The sequence below is a fragment of the Microtus ochrogaster genome, linkage group LG2 (assembly GCF_000317375.1).
Source record: "Microtus ochrogaster isolate Prairie Vole_2 linkage group LG2, MicOch1.0, whole genome shotgun sequence".
NCBI classification, from domain to species: domain Eukaryota; kingdom Metazoa; phylum Chordata; class Mammalia; order Rodentia; family Cricetidae; genus Microtus; species Microtus ochrogaster.
This window is the reverse complement of record NC_022028.1, coordinates 1,566,989-1,583,492: the sequence shown is the minus strand read 5'-3', so window position 1 is coordinate 1,583,492 and position 16,504 is coordinate 1,566,989.

The following is a 16,504-nucleotide window of genomic DNA, read 5'->3' as shown; positions in this document are numbered from 1 at the left end:
GAGTGCTCCCTCATGCTGGGCTGGGCCTTTTGGTGATGAGGTTGCCTTTGAGTCATACATATTCATGTAAGGTACCCCTCATCCATGCATCCATCAAGCTATCCTGAGCTGGAAAGTTGGACATGCAGATCAGAGCAAGCCCATGCGCTGGCCAGCATCAGGAGACCGAAGACACCACAGGCCCTTATTTGAAGCTTTGCAAAACCTGAGTGGCCCAGAGTGGAGAGGAACCCAAGAGGCAGGAAGAAACCTTATCTACAGGTCTAAGATCTTTTCTCCCGGATCTGTGAAGGCTCTGTAAGGGGTCATTGAAGTCCTCTGTGGTGGGAAAAATGAAGATAAAGAGAGGAAGGGAAAGATGGTTGAACTGATATCCAAGTTTTATACACAGGAAATTCCTGCCGTTCCCCACTCAATCCTCCATCCCAAACAGTCTCTCTTCTCCACCTCTCCACCTAATCGTCATGGAGACTGAATTTATACATCTGACCATCAGTCAAGGTGAGGCCCAGCACAAGGTGCTTTGGGACACTGCTTTCCATTTGGGAGAAGGACAGAGGCTCTCTCCATTGGGTCCCATGAAGCTCTAAAGTGTAGACAGGGCTGGGTTTATAATCGGCACTGGCTCCTGGAGGATGAGATGATCTGTCAGTTGTTAAAGTGTTTGCATGAAGGTATGAATTCAATTTCCAGAACCTATGTAGAAAGCTTCATATGATGGAACATGCTGGAATCCCAGTTTTTGGGAGACAGGTGAATCCTGGGGCTCACTGGGCAAACAGCCCCAGATCCCAGTGAAAGAACCTGTCTCAAAAACCCCAAGGTGGGTGACTGCTGGGGACCGCATCTGATTTGACCTCTAGTCTACACACATATGCCCCTCTGGGTCCTTTCAGCACACACCGACAGACCAGCACACAGGAATCCTCTCCCTGGAACCACACTGAATTTTTCCTCAATTCCTTCAGTATTTTGTATTCCACACTGCCATGCTTCTCCCTACAATATACAGTTCCACCCAGAGCATGGGGATGTGAGGGGATGACCACTTTGCTATGTTGCTCATCCCAGGGCTGCTGGGCACTTACCAGCAGATGAGGGAATGGGAGACAGTGTGCTAGATTCCCATGACTTGGGAGATGTTCAAATGTTTGTCTCATATGGTTTCTAGTTTGTTCTTTCCATTTGTCAGGCCTCTGAGGATATTGCAGACCTGATAGATCTCTTCTCTGCCATGTGCTCATGGAGTGTAGGGGAAAAGAAACCCCTCGATAGCAGGAGCATGTGGTGTGAGGAATACGGTGATTGGTGAGGCATGGGACACCCTGGCAGCAGAAGGCGGCCTCATTGCATCGTCTGGTGCCTGTGATTAATGGAGGAAGGCTTGCCGGGAGGAATGACATTTAAGCTAAGCTGAACCCTGAATATGCTGCATGGTCTTTCTCTGGAGAAATGTCAACAAATGGCTACTCATTCAATAAGGCACCAACCACAGCCCAAACTAATGACTCCATTTGAGTGTAGCTTGGTGAACCAGTAAGTTCTTCAAGCTTAGTTACAGAGAGTGGTTGGGGGTTATTTGCAGCCACGGAGGTGACCCCAATATAGCCAAACCCCCAGAAAATCCCATCTTGCCTTGAATGATGATTTATCCAATTCTGAGGTCATCTGTCCCCCTTTTGGTTAACTTTTCACCCATATGCTTTAGCATCTTCTAAGACCACATAAAGCTGGGGCAGAATTAGATGCCACTGGATGCCAGGTGCAAAAGAGAAAGGCTGGAATCAAAAGTGAGGATCCGATGACCCTCCTCAAAAAACCCCTACTATGAGGGCCTGACACCGAGGGTCTCTCGTGGGTGACCACAGAGGCTCTGATGAAGATGGTAATGGCTCCAGAAGGTGACATTTGACAACAAATGGGTGAGAGGGAATTATCCAAGTGATGTGGGGATAAAATGATGAAATTTGGAGAGAAAGATTGCACACACTTGGAGCAGAATAGGGAGAAGCATGGCAGTGTGGAATACAAAATACTGAAGGAATTGAGGAAAAATTCAGTGTGGTTCCAGGACACAGTACATGTTCAGACCGGGATAGTGAGACACAGCACAAGAATACAGCTTGCTGTGCTAAATTTAGCCCTTTGAAGAGAAAGAGCTATGGTTTTGTTCTCTAATGAGTTAGTTGACCAGCTCAGGGCTGAACCTAAACGCTTAGAGTTTAATGTTTGAATGCACAAAACTCATGAGGGTAAAGAATGGCAGATACCCAAAGAAGTCCCTAAAAATTATCAAGCCTTTTATTATTGAGCTAGGGCATAGCAAAACAATTTTTTATGTTCATGTGTGTTGTGTGCACATATGAATGTATGTGTACACACGTGTGTGAGTGCATGTACAAATGTGTGCATTTGGAGGCCAGAGGTTGATGCTGAACGTCTTCCACAACTGCTCTCCACCTTACATACTGAGGCAAGGTCTCTCACTAGAACCCCAGAGCTCAAGGACTTGGCTAGTCTAGCTAGCCAACTTGCTCCAGGGATCCTCTGTCTCAAAATCTCACATAGAGTTTGGAGGTGGGGTAGTATACCTACTGGATATTTACATGGGTACTGGGATTTGAACTTTGGGCCACATACTCCCTCAGTAAATGTTACCTCCCAAGCCATGACTGCAGCCCAAAGACAACATCAAAAAAATCATATGGCATTGGGGTGCAAGTGTTTGCTGATGCTGACTCTTGTGGTTGGGGAAGGATTTTCCTGTCCCTCTGCGAATCTTACCCTTTCCTCACATCTCTGATATGTTCTGAGAGGTCAGTAGTCCCAGTGGTCAGCTTTCTCCTCCAGCTGTCACCTACTTATTCCTGTGAGCTGTCCCCCCAGGGGGCCTGGAGGGTCTCCTGAGCACTGTGTGAAGATTTGGAAGTTTGACTTGGAGAACCCGTCAGGCCAATGGGGTCAGAAAAGGCATCAACACCAGGACTGAAGTCACATTATCCTGCCTCAGTCTTGTTTCCTGTTGCAGGAATAAAATGTGGTAGCAACAACCATGGGGAGGGTCACAGGCCACAGAGCTACAGGAGTAGAGCCTTCTAAGCTGTAGACTCGGAGCTGGAGGATCTGGGCATTGTCCTTCTGGGCTTCAGCCTTGCTTTGGTCCAGGATTTCCTCATTATGTCCCCATCCCTCTCTTTTGGACAGGAATGTATATTCGTGCCATTATATGTGAGAATTACATAAGTTCTCCTTTTATTTTACAGTTAAGAGATTGCCTCAAGTCTCAGAAGAAATGTTGGACTTTGAGCTTTTGAAGTTTTGAGCCTGAGAAAGACTATGGGAGATTTCAAAATCAGATTAAATGCATTTTGCATTATGATTTGACCACAAGCCTGTTGGGGCGGGGAGTGGGATGTACTAGTTTGAATGATAATGTCCCTGTATGATTTAAATGAGAATTGTGGTATTTGGTCCCCAGTTGGTGGCACTGTTTGGGGAGGTAATGGAACCTTCAGAAGTGTGTTACTGGGGGCAATTGTATGTTTTCAAGTCTTGCCCATCTTCAGTGTGCTTTCTCTGCTTCATGGGTGCACATGAGGATGTGAGCTCTCAGCTTCTGGCTTCGGTTGCTTGCTCCCATTCCCCCCACCTCAGCATGGTGAACTCATTCCTCTGGAACCATAAGTGCAAATAAGCTTTCTTTTGCAAGTTGCTTTTGGGCATGGTATTTCATCAAGCAATAGAAAAATAATGAATACAGAGCAGAGTAATTTGTTTTCTAGCAGGATTCAGGTTCCAGTCTATCACAGCAAGGCGGGCACAGCAGTAAGAGCTTGGGGAGTTGGTTATATCACATCTATTATCAGGACAGAGAGCAGTGGATGCCTGTGCTGTGACCAGCTTCCTTCTTCACGCATGCAGTTCAGAATCCCTTGCCTAGGGAATGTTGCCGCCCACAGGTGGTGGGTCTTCCCACATTAACACAATCAGTATATCCCACCCGCACCCCAATACTTGACCATAAGGTGACCTAATCTAGACTCTCACTGAGAGTCCTTTTCAGGTGATTCTAGACCCTGTCAAGTTGACGATTAAAACTATAGTATCACCACTGATCTTTATGGTCAGGGACCCTTCCATTGCCTGCATGCCCGAACACACACACACCTGCTATGAGCACAGCGTGGTCTTCCTCCCCTCTAGTCTTTTTCAGTGATGCTCTCTACTTCCCTCTTGTTTCTTTTCTTCACGTTTTCAGTCATTTTCCCTAATGAAACTCTCAGGCAGAACTAATCCTCCATCAGCTTAATTAATCAACATTTGGCAGTCTCTAACTACATTCTCTGGTCCAGATAACTTGTGACAACTTTCTTAATACAAAACCGAAACATCCACAGGGAAGGTGGTGGCTCCTCCAGTTGCCAGATGATCCCAGCTCTTTAATTTATCTCATATAGTTTAATAAAGTTCCAACAAACCTTTCACCCTCAGGTATGAAAGAAAGCATCTTGCTACCAGAAAATGTCATTATTTTATTTTTAACACAATTAGGGGTAGATGTCTGTGTGGTCTGGGTGTACTCTAGGCAAGAGCTCTTCCTGTTTGGAGGCCATCTAACCCTCCCAGGAAGCCAGGCAGTCTGGTTCTTGGATCATCTGGGCTCAGGAGACTGGTCCTCAGCCAAGGAGATCCAGGCAGCCCCTGTGTCTCCAGTCTTCTTCATTCAGCGCTAAGATTCCCTCCAGAAAGATTCAGGACGAGAACTTCTCACTTCCTTCCTAGGCATCACTTTCTCGTCACAGAGTGGTTCCACCTGCTCGATGCCCTCCTCTCACACAGCATCCTTGGCATTAGGGGACTGGCTGAGTCTGTGTCCTGCTGGGCAACCGAATTGCCCAGACTGGATAAAATAGAAGCAATGGGAGTTCATTTCACTTGTATTTGTTTGAAGGTCTACATCTGGTGAGGGTTCTTTTCTCTTTCAGAGTTATATAAGGCCATTTAGATGCAAATACATGTCTTGTTGCTGTTGTTTTCTGGGACAAGATCTTTCTATGTAGTTCTGCTTGCCTGGAACTTTCGGTGTAGATCTGGTTAGCCTCAAACAGACATCCACCTACCTCTATGTCCAAAGTGTTAAGAACAGAGATGTGTAGCCTGGCCATGAATGCATATAATGTATGGTGAGCATATTTTACCCTAGACCCAGCCCCCTTCCTCTTACCCAGTCCGGTCCTCTTATCCAGCCCCCTTCCTCTTACCCAGCCTGGTCCTCTTATCCAGCCCCCTTCCTCTCACTGGTCCTCTGTTGCCCCAGACATTCATGTCATCAGTACCACATTGTGTCATGTCATTGTGTGTATCAATAAGGGCCAGGGGCCACCGATAAGAAAAAAAACATGTGAGGTTTGTCTTTCTGAGACCAACGTCATTGGCAAGGACATTGTTGAATCTTACACGATGGAGAACAGACAGACAGCACAGGACGTGGAGGAGATACACCAGAAAGGACTTTCCTGAAGCCTCCTGTGTAAGCTGGGCCACCAGGGTCCTCCCAGGGCCATAGGTTGAATGAAGATGCAGCCTTGTTCTGAGCAGGGGAATTACATGTGGACCCCCAAAGGGCAGAGAAGCTACTCATTGCACATAGCCTTGGAGGACACTAATGTGGATGGAGTCTGCTTGAGAAGACAAATGTGACTGTAGTGGAAGGCCTAGGGGTCACCAGGGACAGGAGGGAGGGGCAGGGAGCCTGACCTGGCTGGGGTGGAGGCTGGACCAGGTTGAAGCAAGTGGACCTTGGGGACACAGAAGTAAATGCTGTTGAGATAGTGAAAATACAGAATTGATTCTGAAAGTGGGCACCCCTTAAACCTGACACACCTCAGGTACCTCTCCCTAGGAGTGGTCTCATAGGTCTGGGTTGAGTATCCTGCACCCACGACTTGGGTAGGTCCTTTCCTTCTCCCATCTTCTTCTCCTTCTTTCCCTTTGCCTGAACTTTAATCTGTGTTAAAACTGTTTCTTTGTATATACAGGTGTGTGTTGGGGGAAGGTTTGCATGCACACATGTATGAAGGTCAGAGGTTAACTTCAAATGTTTCTCGGGAAGTATGCACCTCGATTTCTTTTTGGTTTTTTGTTTGTTTATTTTCGATTTTTTAAGACAGGGTTTCTCTGTGTAGCTTTGGAGCCTGTCCTGGAACTCACTCTGTAGACCTGGCTGGCCTCGAACTCAGGAATCTGCCTGCCTCTCCCTCCTGAGTGCTGGGATTAAAGGCGTGGGGTGTGTGCTCACGGTTCCGCTGATCTCCACCACCCCCACTGAGCTCCACATAGGTTTTTTTGTTTTTTTCGAGACAGGGTTTCCCTGTAGCTTTTGGAGCCTGTCCTGGAACTAGCTCTTGTAGATCAGGCTGGCCTCGAACTCACAGAGATCCTCCTGCCTCTACCTCCCGAGTGCTGGGATTAAAGGTGTGCGCCACCACCGCCCGGCTCCACATAGGTTTTTGAGACAGCATCTTCTACTGGGCTGCAGCTCATGAAGCAGGCCAGTGAGTCCCTGGTGTCCACCCACCTGTCTCTGCCCCTCACCCCTGCCCTGCACTGGAATTACAAGCACATCTTTCTGATGCAAGTCTGGAGATTGAACCCAGTCCTCAGGCTTGTGCAGCAAGCACATGACTAAGCAAGCTCTCACCATCCTGACATGGAAAACACAATGTCTGTGGCAAGGATGGGAGCAGATATTCTGGGCAGAGGTACAAACTGGAATAGAGAAGAACACCCGTGATCGTGACAATGCCACTCTTGCCCCATCAGTACCCCACAGCACAACTGGAGCATTGCCAGTGGAGAGACTCCTCTGAGCCTTTGGCATCCCGAGTTTCTGCTGGGGTTTCACTATGTTGCCCTGGTGGCTGATCTGTGGTCTCCTGCCCCTCTGCTAGTGGAACTGGTACCCCATGGCTTACCTCCCTCATCATGAATCATACCACTGAACTGTTCAGTGGCCACAGCATGGGGCAAATGAGGGGACTGCCACTAGACATCCATCCCAAGTGCCCAGGGATCACTCTAGAAGGGCAGCCTAGCTGAGCCCTGTGCAACCTGTGGAGAACCCTGGGTTGGCTGACTGCCTTGAACTGCACTCTCAGAGCTTGGTGGGCGGATGTCAGCTCGCCCGTGAAAGATGGAGGAGTGTTTAATCTAATTTTTAAAACATATTTATTGTTTTGTTTGATTATAAAATTAACAAATGTAGGCAGCAAATTTTTCTAACAATACAGAAATGTATAATAAAGAAAGTTCCCATCATACAACTTAATGTGAAATTATATATAAAATGGGACGCATCCCATAACTCAAGAAATAACTGTTTGCTGAAAATTCAGTTTATATTTTTTCCACTTTTTCTATGCATATTTTAACATATAAATATGTAATTACTTTTAACAAAGTGAAATACTGCATGTGGTACTCTGTGACTTGCTTTGTTTCTTAACAATGCATCATAGAGACAACATAGAAATGTCATGGGATATAAATGAAGCTCATTTTTTTTTCAGTGACTGAATAGCATTCCAGTATGAGTACGCCACAAATCATCCAGCTGATCACTTATTGATAAGCACTGCCAGTTTCTCCTCCTGGGGCAAACACGCTGCCGTGAAAACCCTTCACCACACATGACATGGCCCTATGCTGATATTCTGCAGTTCTTAGAAGAAGAATGGCTGGATTAAAAGGTATGCACATTTTACAATTGAATGGATCTTGGGATCTCACCGGATTGTACTCTTAATGGCTGGTGCAATTTATACTTGTATTCACAATGTGTGATAGTGCTGGAATTCCATCACTTTGGCCAATGAGGTACCATTAATCCTTTCCATAAATTTAAATATTTAAAGGGGGAAAACATTACTCTCTTCCCTCGTGGAGGGAAACTACTGTGTGTTTCTTTCACAATTATATGGGATTGGCCCCCAGATAGGAAAATCTTCCTTGTCCTGTTTGCAGTCTGGGAGGATTGGGTGATGGGCCACGAAAGCAGAACTCTGCAGCAATGTAGTCAGTAGGGATTTATTTCATGGTTTGACTGGTTCATGGATTCAACTTGGCTCACAGTTTCAATATTCCAGCCTGCAGTCTGGGCCCATGGAAAGACAGACTGTGGAGGCTTTGGGAGTGTGTTTGCCTCATGGGTAGGAGTTTTGTAGTCAAGATCCTCACTTCCTCCCTGGTTGCAACTGATGCTCACGCTTGGCTGCTAAGTAAGGCCTTCCTGGTCCTCTCTCACATTCCAACTGACTTCTTCAAAGCATGCAGGAAGTTCTTTCTCCACTTGGCTGAGATAGAGGTGACAGACAACACAAAGCAGCGAGTGTATGGTTGTCTTTGTTCATAGGTAACCTGATCAGAGCCCATGATTTCTTTTCTAAGAATCACCCACCTGGGAGAGGCAGTCTGCGTTTGACCTCAAGGTAGGACTTTTTGGATGGTAAAGGCTTAGAAACCCATCCCTGGAGCTCTAAAGGACCCAACCTGCACCACTGCCTCAAGATTGTGAGAAACTCCCAATCCGCACAGCTGCCTCCAGAAATTATGGGAAGCTCATCAATAGATGGGGAACTTGGGAGAAGAAAAACTTCTGTCTTCTTTTAGGGGACAGGTCATCCATAGCCAGATGCCCATGCATGCACATACATGAAACACCTGCCCAAGAACCCTCCATGCATAGGCAGGTATGAGCACACACACAAAGCTTATACATATAAATCTCTGTGCCTACAACATATCCAACAGCATCTCCACCCCCAGCAAAAATTAGCATGGTGGCTCAGACACTCATACTATTGCAAGCAAGCCTTTTCTGAATCACAGGGAAGCTAGACAGAGCCTTTGGCTGCGAATGGGGGCCCAGGCAGATGGTTTGAGAGGGGCTTCAAGTACAGAGGTGGTTGTGGGGCTAAAGCAGAAGAAAATGGGACAGGTTAAATTGGCCACCACATCTCCTCCAAGGAAGAAGGCAGGAAAGAGGGCGGCAGTGGGCCTCTGGTTTCTGGACGCTGAGAGCTATCATGAGCAGGACAACTGTGTGAAAGACTATCTCCATGAAGCCATTTTGGAAATGTTGCATCTTCTTGGGAGACATTGTGTTCCCAGTTTTACAAGTGAGACATCATAGGTCTCAGCATTAGTAACTTGCTCCAGATGACAGAGGTCAGGAGCTCAAGGAGGGCTACTCTGAAACCATATGCTGTCATCTGAGTTGGCTAATAGTGGGGGACATTTAGGTGGGCCTCTGCACCCAGAAATACTATACATTCCTCAGAACAAGAAAAAGGGCAGCAAGTGACGGAGGTGGGTAACAGAACATCTGTGAATGGTCCCTGAGTGACCAGGCATGAGTGGGGAAGACAACCCGGTGACAGGTTGACAAGATTTCTCAGCACAATGGCCATGTCAGCTCCTCCCTTTGTATGGCACCAGACAATGTGCAGAATGGAGCTTTTTAAAATGCCAGAGTAAGTGATTATCATTTAGGAGGGATCATGACACCAGTTGGCCACTCAAAGGATCCATCATTGTGCCCAGAACACGTCTATAGCACAAGGGATGCTCTGCCTCTTCCCTGGCCTCTGCACGCATGCTCCCATGTGCACACACACAGACAAGCACACATACAGTCACATAGAGCATACATGGACAAGCAACACATGTATGTACAATCACACACAGAGACACGTATATACACAGACAAGTGCACACATTCACACAAAAGCTATACATTCTCATCAATGGACCCCACTCACATAAAGACAGAGACAAAGGCTGGGGAGATGGCCAGAGTGCTGCTATTCTTGCAGAAGACCTTATTTGGTTCCCAGCACCCATGTTGGGAAGCTCACAACCAGCTGTAACTGCAGCTCCAGGGGATCTGATGCACTTTTCTAGCTTTTGAAGGCACCTACTTACATGCGTGACTGTATACACATGCATACACACACACACACACCAAGGCAGAAGCAGAGGCATAAACATATACATATCACATTGACACATTTACACAGACACATGTACATAACACGCACAGACACACATGTGCACAAAGACTTACTATTGGGATCCATAAAGATGGATAGAAGAACAGTGGCACAGAGATCATGACTGCCGGAGACAAACTGCTGTATCATCAGAAAACACAAAGATGGGAATCTTCAGCATCCATTTTCACACCCCTCCCCCCCCGCACCGCCACTGCCAAAGCAGCTTGTGGAAGCTCTGAGCTCTGGCCCAGCTGGCCTTCCTAGATAGGAACCATTGGCGAAGCCTTTTTTATTTTGTTCTGTTTTGTTTTGGGAACTCTGTAGCCCAGTTTGGCCACAAAGTCACGGTGATTCTCTTGCCTCGATTCTCGAGTGCTGGGATTGCAGGCAGGAGCCCCTGTAAGGCTTTTGACCTAGAGATTTAGTTTTGTGCTGTGAGATATGGGCAGGATGACTCCTACAGAGTGGATCTCGGGCTTGGCTGAAGTGACGAACATGAAAGTACACTTAGGAATCTTCAGCATCTGCCGTTCCCATGGAAAGCCAGCAGTGACGAGTGCAGTGGTATGTGGCAGGCGTCAGCAGAGGGGACTCTGGGAATCCTGGAGGAAACAGCCTGCACCACTGTGTTGTAACCTGCTTAGGTTTACTTCTTAGAACACAGCTCCTTCCTGGCATCTCAGCCAAGCTGTGTGACCCAGCGGCACATGGAATCTCTCCCGGCTGCATCCTTCCCCACCGCAGCTTCCCTTCCAGGGACAAGTGCAGGGCAGGATCTTGCTAATTAAAGGTTTATCTTCTCGGACAGCCTGCCTGGTGTCTTCAACCAGTGTGCCTTCTACTCTCAGCTTCCCAGCCTGGGTGGCCTCTTGAGGACTCAGTCTGTCATCAGGTTGTCACCCAGGTCCCCAGGCTGTTGTTCTGAGAAAGAAACAAGGGGGGCTAGCGCAGATCCTTTGCGGTACTCTCACGCTGTCCATGAACTTGCCGGCTTGCTCAGTCAGCAGAAGTACACAAGCATTTGAGACTCCAAACTTGCCAAGCTCTGCAATGGGCTCCAGTTGCTGCCACCAAAGGCGTGACTCTGACTTTCAAGGAGCACCAGGATACCAGGCAGGCAGGTGTGTGTGTGGGGGTGTTATAATAAATGGAGAGAGGGTGGAGCCAGCAGCCACTTTATCAAGTATTAGATGCCTAAGGGTCTCAGATGTGCCAGTTCTGTTCCCAGCTGAACAGCAAGTCCTTTCAGGAAGACACTGTGCGTTTTGATCCAGCTCGTGTGACTCGGTAAACAGGAAATGTCCAATGGAGGATTCCATGAAGTTAATCTTGATTATCAACCTGATTAGATCTGGGATCAAATAAGAGACATGCCTATGAGTGGATCTATGAAGGCAGTCTCAGGAAAGATTAACTGAGAGGAGACCCTTGCCTAGAGTAAGTGGAACCCTCTGGTGACTGGCCCGGATCAGTGTGCTTTTTTGCCTGCCTTCATGTCTTGGTGGTGAGTACATCTATGCCTGCTGCTTCTGCTGCTGCTTCTGCTGCTGCTGCTGCTGCTGCTGCTGCTGCTGCTGCTGCTGCTGCTGCTGCTGCATCCTTTAGTGTCAGACTCTAGCTTTAAGTTCCAACATGGACCAAGGGCTGGGATTCCAGGAATCCTCTTCAGCACCAGATTGGGACTGCTGAGGCGCTATGGAATGAACAGCTATTGGGTTTCCTGCTTCTCCAGCATGTTGGACTTGGCAGTCCCTACTGGTTGTAAGCCATGCTAGTAAATAATATCCCTACCCTCTCTCCCATCGCTTCTCTCCTCTCCTCTCTTCTCCATTCCTTTGGTTTGGGGCCTCGAGAGAGCACTGCCTAATGGATGTACTGTCTTGTTTCTTAAGAAGAACTCAAAGAGTCAATCAAGAGACTCTTTCCTGCCCTGCAGTCTAGGAAGGGAGAAAGATATCCCTATGAGAGCCTGGGGGACACTGAGGGCTTGGGGACAGAGGGTGGAATGAGGAGAGTTAGGTGACAGCTTGGAGCAGTCAGGGATGTTTCCAGAGGAATGCTGTAAATGTCAGCAAGGAGGAGGGCGAGAAAGTTGGTCTTCATAAGTAGGAGGGCTGGTGTTTGGTTTGTGAAGTCCCAAGATCTGAAAATTGAGGTTCAGTTCTAGACTAACCATATAATAGACGAGGCAGTGCCGTCAGGCCTAGGGGCTGCCTGCATGTTTACATCTGTAAACTATGGAGAGAATTAAGCAGTAACTAATCACACCCACTGCTTTCTGACACTAACTGGGGACAAGTCTCTTCCATATTGATGCTATTTGCATATTTTACATACACTAACGTATCATCTTTATAGAACAAGAGGTCAAGTTTGTTCTAGTTCTCCAAAAAAATCTAAGGCACAGAGAAGCAAAATAACCAGCTTGAAGACACACAGCTAGGAAGCAGTAGAGGCAAAGATTTGAACTTGGTCAGTTTAGCCCCAGAGTCCACACACTGAGTGGTGCCTTACTTGTGCTCAGGGGGAAGATGATGTCAGGGCTTGTCTGTGTCTGTTGTCATTACCTCCTTCTTGGTGACAGAGCCCCGAATTCATCTGAGTGCCGCATCCAAGACTACAGGGGCAATTCTGGACATCTGACTCCCTTGACTGTCATTGGCTTAGAAGTAGACCATGATGGTGAATCCCCATAATGGAACAGAGGCAAGATGGTGGTTCTAGGCCAGCCTGGCCTACATAGCGAGGAGATCCAGTCATAGTCTGATTTCCATGGTTTGAGGTCATTGAGTGTCCAAGAGGTCGCTTGAATGTAGCAGCCATCTTTGGACTAGAGGGAAACTGAGCCATAGGCTGGAGAGGAGAACTGGAAGCAAGCTGATTCTGAGCTGTGGGATAGTCAAGAGATGGGGCTGCTGCTCTGGGCATCCTGTCCCAGGCTGCCAGTGAGCCAGGTGAAATGAACACTCCTGCTTCTCCTTGAATCTCAAAGCATTCTCTAGGCTCAAGAAGACACATGGGGTCTTCTTCTTAGACAGCAGCAACTAGGGGGGACCCTCAGGACCCAGTCAGATCCTTGAGAGAGCATCACTGCTCTGTGTTTGAATCCAGGACCTGGAGGGTGCGGGCAGTGACCTAGTTTCATATGTTACTGTGATCAAAAATCTTGACAAAAGACAAGTAAAGAGGAAGAAGCGTTTATTTTAGCACAATTACAGGCTGCAGTCCATTGCTGTGCAGAAACCACAGCAGCAAGAACTTGACACCAGTCGCATCACCACAGGTGAGAGAGCAGAGAGAAATAAAAACATGCTTGCTTGCCCTGCATACCTGGCTCGCCACACTCAGACAATCCAGGACCCCTGCCCAGGGAATGGTGCCTCCCAGAGTAGGTGGGTCTTCCCAAATCAATTAACAATCAAGACAGCCAGGAGCAAGCCTGGCCTAGCAAGTCCCTCATCAGGACCCATTCCAAGGTATTGTGCCAAGCAGACAATTAAAACCAATTAAACAATTAAAAACCATTTACTGTGTGATCTGTGTGAGCTGTCCTGTTCTTCCCTTCTCGGAGTTTTCATCTTTGTCAAAAGAGCACGTTCCTTAAGGCCATCCCAGCTCTCTGGTTCCCTGATGGCTTTTCATCTGTCTAGATCACTAAGTAACTTTATGAAGTGGGGGTGGTAGGTTGAGAAGAAGCTTGAGCTATTTATTCCAGTAACAGCCTTTTAAAAGCAGATCCATTTTTTATTTATGTGCATGTGTATAAATGCCATGTATGTGCAGGTACTTGGGAAGTTCAGTAAAGAGCGTCAGAACCCCTGGAGCTGAAAGAGTTACGGCGGTTGTGAGCACCTGAGAAGGAGGCTGGGATTGCCCTCAGATCTTCAACAAGAATAGCAACAGTCTCTTATCCGCTGAGTCGGCCCGCGACCACCTTTCTGTTCTTGAGAAAACTGTTTTCAGCTGGGACAAGTTACATAATCTATGGTCCTAGTATCTGGGAAGCTTAGACAAGAGGACCAGGGCTCAAGAACATCGTCAGTTACGTGGATTCAAAGCCAGATCACTCTTTAAGACCCTGTTTCACACAAAACAAAAACACAAAAGCAGCACTGGGACTAGGGAGATGGTTCAGCCAGGAAAACACTTACTTTGCAAGCACGAGCAGAGCACCCAAGTTTGATCCCCATCCCCGTGAAAAAAGTTGGGCAGTGCGAGGGAGTTAGAGACAGGAGCACCCATGTGTTCTCTGGCTGGTCAACCTCGCCTATTTGCTGAGATCCAGGCCAGTGAGAGGTGCTATCTTTAAAAATAAGATGGAGGGTTCCTGAACAATGATGCTTAGTTATGAATGGACCTCCAAATGCCATCTGGAAGGCTGTGGGTGTGTGGGTGTGTAGTTGTGTGGGTGTGTGGGTGGGACTATTGTCTTACTTTCACAACCAAAGCAACAGCTAGACCAGACAACGATGTGTGATGTTCTTTGTGGCTCCTTCTTTGTCCTATACCCCCTCCCTACCTTTTACATATTTTTAGATGTTGCCCCCTTGGTGTTGCGTCTGCCCCTTGCTTGTTCTTGCCCCTCACTACTCTACTTCCATCTAGGATATCCCACTGACGGCCTGCTCATCCTATACATGTGCTAATATCGATTTTCCCCATTTGAAATTCCAGGGCACCCATACTAGTATCTTCCAAGTGGATGGGTACCACATAAATGTCAGAAAGTCAATCCTATTTAACAAATTCACACTGAACCATAAATGCTACTAGGTTTGTTTTGCTGAGATGGCATTTTCATGTCTTCCTTCCTCTTCTCCTTCCTTCTCTTCTCTTCATTTCTGTCACTTGAACACTGACTACACCAAATTATTCTTTACTTGTTAACAAATGTCAAGTACTATAACAAAAACAACAAGACCGCATTCTTTCAGGGTAAAATAAAATGTGGAGATGGTAGGATTTGAGACATGGTCATATTTTTCTTTGATTTTTATAAACCTAAAAATTATTCTATAGAGTCACTCTATAAGCTTATAGAAGTGCAGCATGGGTTCTCGGGATAGGAATATATCCTGGTGCTGACACCTAGGCTAGCTGGAATGGAATGAAAGCCAGCGGGTAGCTGTGAGAGCCTCCTAAGGAAGCAGTGGTTATCACAGCAGGAGAGCTAGCTTGCTGTGCTTGTTTGGTTTTTGTTAGCTTGACAGGAGATAGGGTCAGCTGAGAAGAAACCTCACCTGAGAAAATCCTTCTATCAGATTGGCCTGTGGGCATGTCACTGGGAGATTGTTTGGATTGTTAGTTGATGTAGAAAGGCCCAGTCCACCCTGGGTGGCACCATCCCTAGGCAGGGGTCCTGAAGTGTAGCTAGCTGAGTAGAAGCCAGTCTGCAAGCCAGCTTCCAGAAAGCCCCTTCCATGGTTCCCGCTGTACTTCTTTGGCTATTAAGTGGAAATGCCATGTGGAATACCAAGCCAACCTGCCTTGACTTTCTCTAATCATGGACCATGACCTGGGATTTTAAGTGGAATAAACCCTTTCCTCCCTCCAGTTGCTTTTGGTTAGTGTTTTATCACAGCAACAGAAAGCAAACTAGAACAGGTGCACACACATACATACATATACATATGTGTGTATATAAACATACGTGAATATGCATGTACACACATACACACACACCAGGAATGTAAAGAGTTGCAATACTAGAAAGAAAGGACATGAGCCATGAGACAGGGCAAAGACAAGAGAAAGGAAGAGATTATAGCCCTCAGTCTGCTCTGCAGCGGACACCGTAGCTTTGAGCTTGATTTAGATGCCCGTGCTGAGGGACATAGCAGCCCCTCTGGCAGACGCGGCATTACCAGTGGCCCAGAGATAGAAAGGCATGAGTGGGTTTGAGAGATGGAAAATAACCCTGTTGGGCCAGAAAGCTGAGCTGGCAAGAATTATAGACTGGGTTTGTCCAAACCTAAGTGTGAGTACAGAATGCATCCTGTGGGGGTGGCTTTAACTTTCCAACTGCCACTTGCCTGATTGGGCAGGGATGTCCTTGGAGACATGGCCCTCAGACTGGATGCTCTGCAGACAGGTGCCAGGCAAGCCATGGACCAAAGCTGCAGGGGATCGCTGTGTGTCTGTTGGGGCTGGGTTTTCACTGGCAGATAAGATCTTAAAACGTTGCTCTTGTAAAATACAGATATGACTAAATGATGGCATAGAACACAATGTTCCCTCTCTCTTTCTCTTCTTCCCTTCCTCTCTTTTTTCATGTTAGCTAAAAACAAGAGCCTTTGAAAATGGACCATTTTTGCTTACAGCTGGAAGGAAGTGAAGCCAAAATGTTTAATAGCCAATGGAAGCAGAGGCGGAGCAGGGGTTTGGAAGACCCTCCCTCACCACACACACACACACACACACACACACACACACACACACACACACACACACAC